The sequence below is a fragment of the Sitophilus oryzae genome, unplaced genomic scaffold (genome assembly GCF_002938485.1).
Source record: "Sitophilus oryzae breed Bouriz unplaced genomic scaffold, Soryzae_2.0 scaffold_1449_pilon_pilon, whole genome shotgun sequence".
Taxonomy (NCBI): Eukaryota; Metazoa; Arthropoda; class Insecta; order Coleoptera; family Curculionidae; genus Sitophilus; species Sitophilus oryzae.
In genome coordinates this window covers 536,489-553,904 of record NW_022146114.1, presented here as the reverse complement: position 1 = coordinate 553,904, position 17,416 = coordinate 536,489, and positions in this window count along the sequence as shown.

Genomic DNA, 17,416 nt, shown 5'->3' with positions numbered 1-17,416 from the left:
CGAAATTTCCTCCGCCCCTATTTTATGACCCAAAATCCATCTACGTTTAAGCGCGATTCTCACTATAATGCACTGCCACCGTCACGTCGAGCCATTGGCATGCCGGTAAATATTCTTAAATGACCAACAATGAACATATTCACATTATCCTTAAAGGGCCCCACAGACTTCGTTCTTTTTTGTCATTTCTAATCGCCGCGATTAACAACGACGATTAAAAATTATGTCTGTGGCACAACACGGATATCATCACCGTCGGTGAAAATTTCTGCCTTTGCTTGAAATCTTAATCGTCGTGAATGATCGTCATGTTCGTGAAAACCGACAATGTGTGCGCCGTTACTTTATAATCGGCGGTCTTTCACATTGGTGCACGTGTACATGTTGCATTTATTATTTGTTGTCTCATTTGTATGGTTGATTTTAAGTTTGTAACTTCTCCAAAAAAAAATATTTAACCAACATGGACTTACGGTATTTAAATAAAGAGTTTTTAATACAGTTTATGGACGTTCTCTATAGGTCCTTGTCTGGTTAGGTACCATCCCCAATGATACCCTAAAAGTCTTCGACTATAATCCCGTTGAGTAAAATCAACATGCGCGATTGGTGTAATACTTTCAGATATTTTAAACATGTTTTGAAATTCAGTTCAATTGTGAAAAATTATATCCTAATTAACATAACTATTCGGATGCTGAAGCGTTGAAACTTGGTTCCAGAGGAGAAAATTCGGTGGAATTGTTTGTAAAAGATATCGAGGAATTTTGATTTTCTGCGGAACGCTGTAATTTGGAAAATAAAACTGATTTCTCAATAAGGAAATGTAAGTGTCACAGGGCCAGATTCGAGAATTATGCTAGATAACTATAATAAGATCAATCTCTAAATAGCAAGTAGCTCACATCAAAAAAGATGTCTCGCAGCCAGTAATTTTGGGGCAGAATTGACAGCAATAAAAAAATAAATACTCACCTTCTCTGTACAAAAGAATAATAGTTATGTATATACAGTAGTCTCTCCAACTAAAGAATATATTATAGAGACAGATACCTGTCATTTTAATTAAAATGGTAATTTATTGATATTTTCTGTCAACTTATTTGTTTTCGATAGCCAGTGCTTTGAAAATATATTCGGTTAATAAATTTTATACTGGAATCATTACACAAAAATAGCCAAAAATAATATTTATTAAATGCCTTTTTATAGGAACATACAACGTTGAAGGCATTGCGGCTATACAATGCAGACTTTCTAACGAAAACGGAGCTACCAGATTATTTCACAAGATCACTGGTCTAGAGGCCAAAAAGACTGGTCTTTGGTTAGATACGTGTGGATGCCATAATATAGATAAAATGTCCATACAAATATCGGAATAAATTATTCGAAGAAGATATAGAAAGGCGGTGTTTATAAGTTAGGAAAAATAAAATGCATAAAACACTTTATATGGCCACCGCAAGGAAGGACGTATTTCCTCCACAAAATGCCTGCTCTGAAGCAGGGCTGGAAGATCCCTCGAGAGACCCGGGAGTTCCCAAGGGGTCTACCAGTACCACTTCGTGAGACAGGCTTACGTTCATAGGGCCTAACCTAACTAAAGCAAACACACCTTGTCGATATTCCACAAAATGCTGAAAGTGCTATTCAAGAATTGAGTGATACAGCTATGTATACTACCGAAGAAAAAATGCGCATCTAGTTATATATATTACATTTAGAGAAGTGTGGAATAGGTCATTGGGCGTTTTATGTTCACCTTTGAAGAACGTCTTATGCCTTTTTCCACAACTAGATGAACCATCGTCCATTAATTTGAACAAACAAGATGCATTTCGAAGTGCAGAAATTGTGGTAACAAGGAATGCGCAGAAAAGGTAATTCCTGACAACGAAATTGATATTAGTACCGCGGTCGAAATATGCGAGTGAGCCTTGCTGTAGTTGTTACAGCTGCCGCTAGATAGCGGGAGCAGTTAGTACTCGTAGTTGTACGTTCACTACTCAATTCTACTTTCTGCCGTATCCGACCACATGCCGGTACTCTTCTCAGTCCATACTAACCTACAAGTGCTGATTCCACAAAAACTAATGAATTATGAACAGGCTGACTGGCAAAAATTCAAAAATAAAATCAATACAGGCATCAAAATCAACAACACCACCGAGATCGATGAGGAAGTAAAAAAAATCGCAGACCTGATATGCAGTACAAAGAAAGACACAATACCTCAAAAGAACCCCAATCAGAGAACAGCAGACTTACCCATCAAAGTACAAAATACAATAAGACTAATTGCCGTACCTATAGTCGGTACTTGAATCGATCTCCGGCTTGAGCATGGCCTTAGATGAAAAATGCGTACTACAGACTAGACTTGATCAAGAAAGCAATAAACTGCGCATGCGTAATTTGAGGCGTACTAAAGAATGGCAAGCACCTTGCTTAGGTATTGCCACAGAGCAATATTTGGGACAAAAACCAAAGCTTAACAATTTATTTTCTTTGTTGATTTGTGTGGCTGTGCTCTGTGCTGCGACGCCGACGCGTCGTCCGTCGTCGCGTCATTCTTACGCCAGCTGCCAAGACGATTAGTTGTTTCTCAAATTTAGTTTTTGTCTTTAATTGTTTTTTATTTCTATTCTATGAGTGTTATAATGAGTTCAGGTAAGTTCAAGATTTTAGAAAAGAATATTGTATTGTAGCATTATAATTTTGTATTTTGTAGCAAAGTGTGAAAGGACGCCATACACCAGCCATGAAAAGTTGTTGGCGAATCTAGTGGACAAGTACCAGCTTGTGCTGGAAAACAAAAAAACTGATGCCAGCAACCTCCAGCAGAAGCAGCGCGCGTGGGACAAAATCGCTGCGGAGTACAACGCCCAGGCCACAATGATAACCGTGAGACGCACTGCTAAAAAAGCTGTGGAATAATTTAAAACAAAGCTTGTTTGAAAATTGATTAAAGTTTATATTTATTACAATATGGTTCTCTTTGTATACTTTATTATGTTATAACCTTTTCAAAAACTTTTTAATTTTTGTAAAAAATATTATAGCCATAATAAATGCAAATATATTTATATTTTTAGGAAAAGGAAGGCTAATACGGAGGTGAAATACAAGTACCTCGTTACTGGTGGAGGTCCTGAGCCTTCCGGGTCACAGGACCCTGTGATGGAAGCAGTTAGCGTGGCGGCACCACATGCAGATCTTCTTCTTCTTCTGTGGAACGGATCAGTGACTCTGGAAACATCCAATTCTCGATCCAATCCATATATGGCCACTTGCCCTTACAGCATTCAGCCAGCACTACTGACAGACCAAACCACATGCAGATGTGATGATGTCGTGTAAATGGGACATGACAGGCGTCTACGAGAGACAACAGGCAGAGGAAACGTCAGATGTTACAATGCAAAGTACGTTTGTTACATTTTCTTTGAAACCGTTAATCTTTTATAGAAATGTTCTTTTTTTTAACTTATTAATTGTAATACATTTGTCTAATTATTATATTTATTTTTAGGCTATGAAATCATTGAAGTGGTACTGGAAAAAGGGAAGGAACCAGAACCAGAGGATATTTATCCGTCCACTTCTGGTAATTCTGAAGTAAGTTATGCTTAGCTTGATTTTAATTTAATTTGTTTTTTAGGGTTGAGCATTAAAAAAATGGTCCATGCTACTCTAAACACCACCACCTTCACAGCTGACCGTCCATTATGTGCTGCCAAACAAACGGCTAGTGGAACTGGTAAATAAATAATATACAATATTCTCATATGGTATTGATTTTAATAATTGTGTTACAGGGCGACAAGGTCGGGCTGCCCAAAAAGAGACAGGCATAAGGATGAGGAAGGTGGAGGAGAGCATCCAGGAACAGCTCCAACTACATAGTATTCGACAAAAAATTGAGGAGAAAAACCTGCAGGCAGCAGTTTTAAGGAAAAAAGTAGAGGAGGAAAACCTGCGGACAGCCACAGCATCGCGAAAAAAGACTGAGCTAGCTATGCTACAAATGCAATTGTTTAAAAATAAAAATATCTAAATAGATTACCATAAAACTTTATTGTTTTATTTTAATTAACCAGTAACATTATAGTACTAATAATATTAAAAATCGAACAATGTCACTATATTTCTATCATCATTTTAACCACAAAAATTTAAACACAAATTAAAGTAATGTAAACATTATTTATAAAAAACATAAGGAAATTTTAAAACCAACACATTCTTACTACAATTAATAATTTAAAAAAACACTGGTTGAATATACTACCAGTACTATTCACAAACAAAAAATAATACTAAAAATGATTTTGAATAAATTCATTTCTAAAACCTAACCCTAACTGATCCAATCGAACATTAATATTGCCAATATTATCATCTATATTCTCAGCCACCTCGTCCTCAAAAATAAAGTTGTCCTTACATTTTACACCTAAATTATATAAAGTTACTGTAGCACAAATTATTGCTTGTGTTGTTTCTAATTTTGTTGTCAGTCCTCGTCGAGACTACTTTCTGCCTGGAAACCTTCGTTTATAAACACCAAGCACACGTTCAACAATGTTTCTTGTACTCTTGTGAGCTCTGTTGTAGTGTTCATCACGTACATTACCTGAAAGCCACAAATTAAAAATGGATATTATAGGCAGATTTTTATGATAGAATTCAAGTATCAGTAAGTATGATGTGTCAGCAAGTATGGTCTACAATTAGGTATGATTCTATGAAATATTGTCATAAAAGGTATCGAAACCTACGTCGAAAATTCAATGATCGTAGACGATCTAACATCCCAAGGGTATGAAGTAAAGGAAAATCATCGCCTTGTTAAAAAAGGCAAACTTCTACCTGTAGTAAAGGTTAGGATCCCCCGTCATCAAACATCAATCCTCAATATTCGCACTGTAGCTTTGCTCATACAATAATTTAACAGAAGTTGTAAATTAACATTGAACTCTTTTCAACAGTATCCTGCAGAAAACTGGAAATCAAAGTGCGAAAGAACAAAAAAATATATTGAATTTTAAGAAACATCGAACCTATGGTTAATATAGTTGTATATCAAATAATACAATTTGGTCAACATGATGAGTAATTTTACTAATGAATATTTTCAGGAGTAGACGAAAATGGAGAGTAACTGGAAAATACTGAAAGAACTAATAATCTCACAAAAACTGATTATTAATAAATAATATTTTTGGCCGAGTCTCTTATTGCCAAACCAATTTGACACCTGACCATCACCTGACTCACAGTAATGTCACATTTTGTTGCCAATTTCTCCTTCGTCTCTTAACTAAGATATGGAGTGCTTATGCCCGGATTCTAAACATTTGGCGTTATCGATTGGATAAATATGAAGCACATATATTCATCAATTCTTATGGGGTACGTAGAATTGGGAGCTATACAAGAAGTTTTTTCATATGGTATTCTGAACAATTTAGTATTAACACATAATTTTTCCACCAAAGATCATATGAAGGCGTATAGAAGTTTTTGAAAGTAGATTTCTTAAACATTATGAACCCAGTAAGGCCACATTTTGTTGCTAATTCCTTCGTCGCGCCTTCACTAGGATATGGATAGTTTATGACCGGATTACAAACATTTGGCGTTATGGATTCGATAACTATGAAGCACATAAATTTTTCAAACTGATAAAGTTATGGCGTAACATTGGTAATATTCCTGTAGATCTGACGAATTGCTGAGCATTGCTTCCGCATAATCGAATAACCTGGAATAATCCTGTCGAGTAATTTGCACCGCCATTTTTAGTTGGGTCAGCGTCTTCAGTCTATTTATATTCCTCTCGTCTCTTTTACTAACAAAGAACTTGGATCAAAAAGCCTCAAAATAATGTACCAAACGTAAACAGGAAAAACTCCTGGTAACACTGTAGTGTAAGGTATGATGTAAGTAGATACTCAAAAAAAACTCAATCATAAATTTTGATATTTAATACAAAAATAAATGGGGAAATTGTTAAAAAAAATGTTAACGAAAAAAGTACACAAAAACCGTTAATTATCGCTTTAGAGTTTAATGGGTTAATATCCATTATATGTGTTGTTTGTATAACTACATATAACGAATACATAAAAAAACTATATTTTATTTAGGAGTTACTTATTATACTCAGATTTTATATATGTATTTGAATGCGCAATGGATAATATACATCTACAAATTTATTTTTTCTTATTTAAGGAAAACATATCTAATAGTATAAAGAAAATTATGGAAAAAATGGAAACCTGAAAACAAGAAAAGGATCTAAATATTGTCATAAAAGGTATCGAAACCTATGTCGAAAATTCAATGATCGTAGACGATCTAACATCCCAAGGATATGAAGTAAAGGAAAATCATCGCCTTGTTAAAAAAGGCAAACTTCTACCTGTAGTAAAGGTCAGGATCCCCCGTCATCAAACATCAATCTTCAATATTCGCACTGTAGCTTTGCTCATACAATAATTTAACAGAAGTTGTAAATTAACACTGAACTCTTTTCAACAGTATCCTGCAGAAAACTGGAAATCAAAGTGCGAAAGAACAAAAAAATATATTGAATTTTAAGAAACATCGAACCTATGGTTAATATAGTTGTATATCAAATAATACAATTTGGTCAACATGATGAGTAATTTTACTAATGAATATTTTCAGGAGTAGACGAAAATGGAGAGTAACTGGAAAATACTGAAAGAACTAATAATCTCATAAAAACTGATTATTAATAAATAATATTTTTGGCCGAGTCTCTTATTGCCAAACCAATTTTACACCTGACCATCACCTGACTCACAGTAATGTCACATTTTGTTGCCAATTCCTCCTTCGTCTCTTAACTAGGATATGGAGTGCTTATGCCCGGATTCTAAACATTTGGCGTTATCGATTGGATAAATATGAAGCACATAAATTCATCAATTGTTATGGGGTACGTAGAATTGGGAGCTATACAAGAAGTTTCTTCATATGGTATTCTGAACAATTTAGTGTTAACACTTAATTTTTCCACCAAAGATCATATGAAGGCGTATAGAAGTTTTTGAAAGTAAATTTCTTAAACATTATGAACCCAGTAAGGCCACATTTTGTTGCTAATTCCTTCGTCGCGCCTTCACTAGGATATGGATAGTTTATGGCCGGATTACAAACATTTGGCGTTATGGATTCGATAACTATGAAGCACATAAATTTTTCAAACTCATAAATTTATGGTGTAACATTGGTAATATTCCTGTAGATCTGACGAATTGCTGAGCATTGCTTCCGCATAATCGAATAACCTGGAATAATCCTGTCGAGTAATTTGCGCCGCCATTAAAGTTGGGTCAGCGTCTTCAGTCTATTTATATTCCTCTCGTCTCTTTTACTAACAAAGAAGTTGGATCTAAAAGCCTCAAAATAATGTACCAAACGTAAACAGGAAGAACTCCTGGTCACACTGTAGTGTATAAGGTATACTGTAAACAGATACTCAAAAAAACTCAAAACATAACTTTTGATATAAATGAATGGGGAAATTGTTAGAAATATTTTAAGGAAAGTATACAAAAATCATTAGTAGGTACTGTTAATTATAACTTTACAGTATAATGGGTTAATATCCATTTTGAGTTGTTTGTATAACATATAATGAATACATTAAACTATATTGTATTAGGAGTTCTCATTCTTTATGTATTTATTTGAATGCGTAATGGATAATATACATCTACAAATTTATTTTTTCTTCTTGAAGGAAAATATATCTAACAGTATAAAATTAATAATGGAAACCTGAAAAATATACACCAAAGTTAAGAAAATTTGTCTTCATTTCACAATGAAATTCTACTCAAGTGCAGTGTTAGCCCCTTATGTAAAATTTAAATCTATGTATTTTAAAGTTATGTTCATTCCCAAAAATTCATGTACATTCGAAAAGAAGTGGCAATAGCGCTTCAGTACCCAAACACCGCCCGAGGGTGCGAGACGGGTAAAAGGTACTCACTTCGCTTTCCCAAGGATATGAAGTAAAAGAAATTCATCGCCTTGTTAAAAAAGGCAAACTTCTACCTGTAGTGAAGGTCAGGATCCCCCGTCATCAAACATCAATCCTCAATATTCGCACTGTAGCTTTGCTCATAGAATAATTTAACAGAAGTTGTAAATTGACATCTTCTTTTCAACAGTATCCTGCAGAAAACCGGAAATCAAGGTGCGAAGGAACAAAAATATATATTAAATTTTAAGAAACATCGAACCTATGGTTAATATACTTGTGGATCAAATAATACAATTTGGCCAACATGATATTAATTTCAAAAGTGAATATTTATCAGGAATATACGAAAATGGAGAGTAACTGGAAAATACTGAAACAACTAATCATCTCAGTAAGACTGATTAATAAATAATATTTTTATCCAAGTCTCTAACTGCCAAACCAATTTGACATCTGACTCACAGTGTCGCGTCCGAAGCTTTTTTATCTATATGGGTCCCCTTACTACAACCCGGGACCACGCTTGGGCCATCCCATTTTTTCACCGATGAGGGTAGTCGGGATATCGGGAAGAGAATCGACGCTAACGAGCGACACTATCGAGCCTGAGATCGAACGAAGAGCGTGATCGTAACAACACACATTGTTTTTTATTCATTTTAATAGTTAATAAATCAGTTGTGATAGTATTAAATATATACATAAGTAAAATCAATCGTCTACATTACTGAACCAGACATCGAAATCTCACACACAGTAATGTCATATTTTGTTGCCAAGTCCTCCTTCGACTCTTAACTAGGATATGGATTGCTTTGCCCGGATTCTAAACATTTGGCGTTATCGATTTGATAAGTACGAAGCACATAAATTCACCAATCGTTATGAGGTATGTAGATTTGGGAACTATACAAGAAATTTCTTCATTCGTTCCATCAACTGCGTACGCTGTTCACAAAATACGGGATGTTGCACCCGAACTCAGCTATTGAGAGGAGGAAGAGGACTTACCTGTCCGGAGTAGAAATCTGACGAATCGTATGTATTCGTTACTAAATAACGAGTATTTTATTGGATTCGAAATACTGATTCGTTACTATCACATACAATTCGTTACTCGTTACTTATTCGTAACGAATATTGATATCAAAAGTAACGAATACATACGAGTACTCAAATTTTCGTTACTTTTACACCTCTAATCTGGAGGCTGCAAATTTGGAAGAAGGTAAGACCCTTAAAACGTATTTCAGAGGAAAAATACATTAATACATCGAAAGATAGTATCTTGGGACAGACGATTTACGGTGCTCAATCTGTCTCAATCAGAACCTCCTGAAAGTGAACAACTGAAAGTGGAACAACGCCGGTTTATTTATTGCTCAGATCAAAAAGGTGCTGAGTCTAGATAAGACCACGGAAAACGAATTATCGCTCCTGAGAACCAGGTCTGTGAAGCTAACTGTAAAGGAATTTAAATATACTGCTACTTCAAGAAAAAAATATAATAACCCACATATTCTCTCCCTGAATAAAAAACATTCTTTTAACTTAGCTGTTTCAGTGTCATCAGTGTGAATCTCAAGTATTCCAAAGATAGCTAGATGTATACATTTACTAATGTGTGGAATAGGTCATTTTATGTTCACCTCTGATGATCGTCTTGTATCTTGTGCCACAACTATACGAACCATCTTTCATAAATTTGAACAAATAGGATGCATTACGGAGTGAAGAAATTGTGGCATCACAAAGGATGGCACAGAAAAGGTGATTCCTGACAAGGAAATTGATATATGTGCTGCAGTCGAAACAAGTGAGCCTTGTTTCACCCGAAATGTAACTGAACAAGTTGGTTACAACGCTCGAACGGTACGAATTGTTTTAAAATATCATGGATATAACACCTATAAAGTCAGTACCACGCAAGTTATTTCTTCCGCAAATTATCCGAGACGTAAAACAGGAGTAGTTAAATGAGCAATATATAACCACCGATGCTAATAGAGAAATGTGAAGTAACATCCACTTCGCAATTGAAATTATTTTTTAAATAGCTTTATGTTAGAATGGAATATGTTTCAGATGTAATTTTTTGACGGTACAATTGAGCCTACAAATGATAAAGTTTATGAAAATATTGGCAATTTTTGAAAAAAACTTAGCAATAGACACCCGAATGACTCAATGGAATAAGAAGGCTATAGTAATGGTTTCAAATCTACATTTTATGGACCTGGAAATATGTTCTAAGGAACTATAGAGTGCACAAAACACATTAGTATTGTTAATTATATATTGTTGTAAACAAACAAGATAAATTATCATAAAAATCATCTTCTTCCTACTTGATGCAGTGGCCGCTTTTGGTCAAAAACTTGCAATAGACACCAGAATGACTCAGACAGAATGGAATGAGGAGGCTATTGGTAATGGTTTCAGATCCACATTTTATGGACCTGACAAATTATGCATAGAAACATGTGCTTTAGGAAACTCATATTGTTCTAATCTCTCAAAGACATCATATTCTTAAAAAAATTCAAATTTCCCATTGATTACAATAGCAATATTTAAAATACCTCTTAATCTGCATATTTTTGAGAAAAATCATGTTTTCTGATTGGCCATCACAGATGCGCTCCCTAGCGGACATTTCTCGAACTTGAAAATAATTTCCAGCGATTTCTCTTGGCCGATTTACTTGTATCAATTTTTCCCAAACTTATACCATAAGTAGTTTCTGATGTACAGCCAGATTAACAGACCACAGACATCACATTCTTCGATTTTATGTTTTATACCAAAAATGTGATTTCTGCAAATTCCAGTTTTTAGATTTAGAAAAAAATCATAGATGTAACCCATATCATGCACTAACTATATTTATACTTGCCCCTGTCGACTCCTCGCTTGACCGCCATCGCCGAACGTCCTCAAATAATCAAGTTGCGTTAGTTAACATGCGAATTGACGTTGAAACGTCATCCCTGCGGGCCTGTCAAGGGCCAATACGTCCTGATAATCATTGCATATAGACGCATATGCACGAGACGGACCTTTGGACAACGCTGCAGTTATCCCTCTGCACGTCAGACAATCTGAACAATTAGTGGCAATCGATTTTGCTCCACGGGGAATTGTTGGTTAGGCGGCGTTGTAGTGACGTCGATCGCAGTGACAGCTCAATCATAAAAGAAACAAGCAGCTTAGAAGAGTTCCATGTCCATTTCAAAATTGGTATTCAATATTTTATTACCTTTTAACAATCAAAATTAAAATTGATACAAAAAATTAACAGAAAAAGAAAAAAAATTGGTTAAAAAATACCTAGGCGGTGATAGAGAACCGGTGATAGTATTTTTTTTGAAAATTTAGCCCCATCTGTCATTTTCGGCGTTACAGTGTTGCCGCTTCATACTAAAAAATACTTCATACTAACGTCGCTACGTTACTTTCGAAATAGCGATTTTTGGTAGGTACTAGGCATGGTATAAATAGCGTTGTTTGAAAGATGAAACGCAAAAACAAATAAAATAAAATAAACATATTTTATTTGATTTTATACATTTATATAAGTTTTATTGTTTATATCTATTTTTAAGGTCCGATGATAGCTGGAATTGCCGAAACCAGTCACCAATAAGCAATATTTTTGACAGTGTTTGGACTTTGTTCTTGATTTTAACATTAAATATATTATATTGCAATACACATAAACATGAGCCTTGGTTGTAATAGCTGTTAGAATTGTAAGAACCTGACAACACTGGTTGGGAGTAGGTAGGCACTAATGCGAGAAATACTGCATAAGCGTGACACTTTGGAAGTCGGGACCTCGGTTACAAAATCGCGGTATTTTGTCACGGTATTTTTCTGGAACGGTCGCTATTGTAACGCGACTCATGTGGAACCGGTATTCCCATCACTACTTTAAATACGAAGTTTTGGTAAAAACCCCCAAGAAGGGGTGAAATAAATATTTTTCGAAATTTCGGAGAAACGGCAAAAATCAGAAAAAAGCTTCAAATTTTACATAGAAATGATCTGTATACTTTAGATCAAAATTAACCGATATATAAAAATAAAGTAAAAAAGTTCTTATAAATGTATGTCCTAGAAGTTTCATTTTTATTTCGATTTTTTCCAAATAATTTCCGAAGTAACGTCAATATTTGGATGAAAATTGGTGTCTGCGAGTTTCTTGACATGAGAAATTTGATTTCGATGTCAATATGGCTCCTACTTGTAGAGGGCGCCACTTATGTATTTTTTAACTGGTTTGAAGAGTAATAACTTTTCGTCCGTACCTGTATTAAACTAGCTAGTTAAAAAATATACATTTACGATGTTTTTTACATAAAACAGGTCTCTTGGTACGTAAAATCGCTACGAGTAATGGTTCTCGAGATATTTGGAATCGAAATTACCAATACCTGTCATCATTGACATAAATTAAATATGTTGACTAATTAGTTAATAGACTAAAATCATAAATTTGCAATGTTTTTGTACCAAAAGTTCAACAGAAACTGTTTTATCATCATTTTTTCGAAGAAAAATTTATGATTAGTTTAAAAAAATAAAAAGTTCCCAAATTTCTCATTTCAGTCAAAAACTATCTAATCAACATGTTTATTTTTAGTCAATAGTGATATGTATTGACTATGTCCATTGTAAATATCTTGAGAACGGCTGCTCGTAGCGATTTTTACCAAGAGCCATTTTTTACGTAGAAAATGACGGAAATGTACATTTTTTCACTCAGTAGTTTTATACAGGTACGGACAAAAGTTATTAATCTTCAAAACAGTTAAAACACATGTAGGTGGCGCCCCCTACAAATAGGAGTCATTTTGACATTAAAATCAAATTTCTCATGTCAAAAAACTACCAGACACGAATTTTCATCCAAATATTGACGTCACTTCAGAAATTATTTGAAAAAAACCGAAATAAAAATGAAACTTCCACATCCTGTATCTCCGAAACTAAGCATTTTAGGACATACATTTATATGAACTTTTTTACTTATTTTTATCAGTAAAATATGCTACCGAAGTTTCCGGAATACAGTTCGGACCACCCTGTATATATAATTTGCTGAAAAATTCATATATTTAACATTTTTATTCAATTTGTTTAGAAAATTATAAATTTCAAATAAGATTTTTTTTTAATTCGCCCCGAGAAGGGGTGAAAAATATAAAGTGTTTTTTTTTTCTAAATTTCAGAGAAACGGCAAGGACTTTGAAAAAAATGTTTCAATAAATGTTGTCTCCTAGCTTCTAGCCAACCTATCTCGGTTAATTTTGATTTGAGCAAAAAAAATTATACAGACCATTTTTAAGTAAAATTGAACGCTCTACAACTATATGTGAACTTTTTTTCTAGTCTTTACCGTTTTTCCGAAATTTCGAAAAAATAATATTATATATATTATTTATTTCGCCACTACTCGGGGGTGAATTAAAAAAAATCTTTCACAATTCGATTTTAGATCTTTCAAAGCAACTTATCAAAAATTCAAGTTTCTACCAAGACTGTGATTTTGAAGGCCTATTTTCTTCGACTAATAATATATAATAAAATATACTCTCTTTAAAGTTGACTATCTTAATAATATTAAAATTAAACTATGTGGCCATTCCCCATTCATAAGAGTTCACACACTATCCGTAATCTCAGCCCATTTTGTTTTAAGCATCGAGTCAGGAACAATAGACAAGAAACTTCAAAACTCGAGTATTGCCGTCGCTATCACCCTCGAAACTTTCTTGGAAAACTTTGTCAATTGTTAGTTTCCATATACACGGTTTAAAATGTAATGCATGAAGTTTGCTGGTGGAAAAGTGCTGTAGCTAAGCTTAAGCCGACTGTTTCACAAAAGACCAAAAGTTTCTTCTATTACAAACGTGAAATTAACTCTATACATATACAGGATGGTCCAAACTCTATTCCGGAAACTCTGGCAGCATATTCGGCAGATAAAAATAAGTAAAAAAGTTCGTATAAATATATGTCCTAAAATGCTTAGTTTCGGAGATACAGGGTGTAGAAGTTTAATTTTTATTTCGATTTTTTCCTAATAATTTCTGAAGTAACGTCAATATTTGGATGAAAATTGGTGTTTCGGAATTTTTTTACATGAGAAATTTGATTTTGATGTCTATATGACTCCTACTTATAGAGGGCACCACCTACATATTTTTTAACTGATTTGAAAAGTAAGAACTTTTAAGCAGCAAAATATGCTGCCGAAGTTTCCGAAATACAATTCGGACCACCCTCACCACCCTGTATATTATTAATATTACGCTGTGTCTAGCTTCCCGGTGCCGATAATTAAATTAATCCCGGCAAAAGTAGTGACGTTAGAATCTATCAGTGATAAATAGCCCGGTATTTTGTAGAGATATTCGTTAGTTAGTTTACTAAGTTATTAAGTTTACTATTGTGACAATACTATTATAAAAACTACCAGGTTTCCTGAAAAAGCGTCAGACGCAGCAGAGAAACGAACAGTTTCTGAAGAAGGTAGCAGTGAAAAGGCGTGTTCTTGAAAGAGCACCTAGAGCAGCGAGAAGCCTGACACAAGAGATATATATTGGGGACACTGAAGGAGCGCCAGACGCAGTAATTCTCCAGGGAAGCATTCCTTGTCTTCAGATGATGACAAAGAAGTATTTTTCATTAGTTTACTATATTGTGACACTACTATTATAAAAACTACCAGGTTTCCTGAAAAAGCGTCAGACGCAGCAGAGAAAAGAACAGTTTTTGAAGACGGTAGCAGTGAAAAGACGAGTTCTTGAAAGAGTACCAAGAGCAACAAGAAGCCCGACAGAAGAGGGGACACTGAAGGAGCGTCATACGCAGTAATTCTCCAGGAAAGCACTCGTTATCTCCAGATGATGACAAAGAAGTATTTTTCAGTAGTTTACTACATTGTGACAATACTATTATAAAAACTACCAGATTTCCTGAAAAAGCGTCAGACGCAGCAGAGAAACGAACAGTTTTTGAAGAAGGTAGCAGTGAAAAGACGTGTTCCTGAAAGAGCACCTAAAGCAGCGAGAAGCCTGACACAAGAGATATATATTGGGGACACTGAAGGAGCGCCAGACGCAGTAATTCTCCAGGGAAGCATTCCTTGTCTTCAGATGATGACAAAGAAGTATTTTTCATTAGTTTACTATATTGTGACACTACTATTATAAAAACTACCAGGTTTCCTGAAAAAGCGTCAGACGCAGCAGAGAAAAGAACAGTTTTTGAAGACGGTAGCAGTGAAAAGACGAGTTCTTGAAAGAATACCAAGAGCAACAAGAAGCCCAACAGAAGAGGGGACACTGAAGGAGCGCCATACGCAGTAATTCTCCAGGAAAGCACTCGTCATCTTCAGATGATGACAAAGAAGTATTTTTCAGTAGTTTACTACATTGTGACACTACTGTTATAAAAATTACCAGGTTTCCTGAAAAAGCGCCAGACACAGCAGAGAAACAAAGAGTTTTTGAAGAAGGTAGCAGTGAAAAGACGGGTTCTTGAAAGAGCACCTAGAGCAGCGAGAAGCCTGACACAAGAGATACGTATTGGATACACTAAAGGAGCGCCAGACGCAGTAATTCTCCAGGGAAGCATTCGTTGTCTTCAGATAATAACAAAGTAGTGTTTTTCATTAGTTTACTATATTGTGACACTACTATTTTATAATAGTAGTGTCACACACCAGGTTTCCTGAAAAAGCGTCAGACGCAGCAGAGAAAAGAACAGTCTTTGAAGAAGGTAGCAGTGAAAAGACGAGTTCTTGAAAGAGTACCAAGAGCAGCAAGAAGCCCGACAGAAGAGGGGACACTGAAGGAGCGCAATACGCAGTAATTCTCCAGGAAAGCACTCGTTATCTTCAGATGATGACAAAGAAGTATTTTTCAGTAGTTTACTACATTGTGACACTACTATTATAAAAATTACCTGGTTTCCTGAAAAAGCGCCAGACGCAGCAGAGAAACAAACAGTTTTTGAAGAAGGTAGCATTGAAAAGACGGGTTCTTGAAAGAGCACCTAGAGCAGTGAGAAGCCTGCCACAAGAGATACATATTGGGTACACTAAACGCAGTAATTCTCCAGGGAAGCATTCGTTGTCTCCAGATGATAACAAAGAAGTATTTTTCATTAGTTTACTATATTGTGACACTACTATTTTATAATAGTAGTGTCACACACCAGGTTTCCTGAAAAAGCGTCAGACGCAGCAGAGAAAAGCACAGTTTTTGAAGAAGGTAGCAGTGAAAAGACGAGTTCTTGAAAGAGTACCATGGGCAACAAGAAGCCCGACAGAAGAGGAGACACTGAAGGAGCGCCATACGCAGTAATTCTCCAGGAAAGCATTCGTTACCTTCAGATGATGACAAAGAAGTATTTTTAATTAGTTTACTACATTGTGACACTACTATTATAAACACTACCAGGTTTCCTGAAAAAGCGTCAGACGCAGCAGAGAAACAAACAGTTTTTGAAGAAGGTAGCAGTGAAAAGACGGGTTCTTGAAAGAGCACCTAGAGCAGCGAGAAGCCTGACACAAGAGATACATATTGGATACACTAAAGGAGCGCCAGACGCAGTAATTCTCCAGGGAAGCATTCGTTGTCTTCAGATGATAACAAAGAAGTATTTTTCATTAGTTTACTATATTGTGACACTACTATTTTATAATAGTAGTGTCACACACCAGGTTTCCTGAAAAAGCGTCAGACGCAGCAGAGAAAAGAACAGTTTTTGAACAAGGTAGCAGTGAAAAGACGAGTTCTTGAAAGAGTACCAAGAGCAGCAAGAAGCCCGACAGAAGAGGGGACACTGAAGGAGCGCCATACGCAGTAATTCTCCAGGAAAGCACTCGTCATCTTCAGATGATGACAAAGAAGTATTTTTCAGTAGTTTACTACATTGTGACACTACTATTATAAAAATTACCTGGTTTCCTGAAAAAGCGCCAGACGCAGCAGAGAAACAAACAGTTTTTGAAGAAGGTAGCATTGAAAAGACGGGTTCTTGAAAGAGCACCTAGAGCAGTGAGAAGCCTGCCACAAGAAATACATATTGGGTACACTAAACGCAGTAATTCTCCAGGGAAGCATTCGTTGTCTCCAGATGATAACAAAGAAGTATTTTTCATTAGTTTACTATATTGTGACACTACTATTTTATAATAGTAGTGTCACACACCAGGTTTCCTGAAAAAGCGTCAGACGCAGCAGAGAAAAGAACAGTTTTTGAAGAAGGTAGCAGTGAAAAGACGAGTTCTTGAAAGAGTACCAAGAGCAGCAAGAAGCCCGACAGAAGAGGGGACACTGAAGGAGCGCCATACGCAGTAATTCTCCAGGAAAG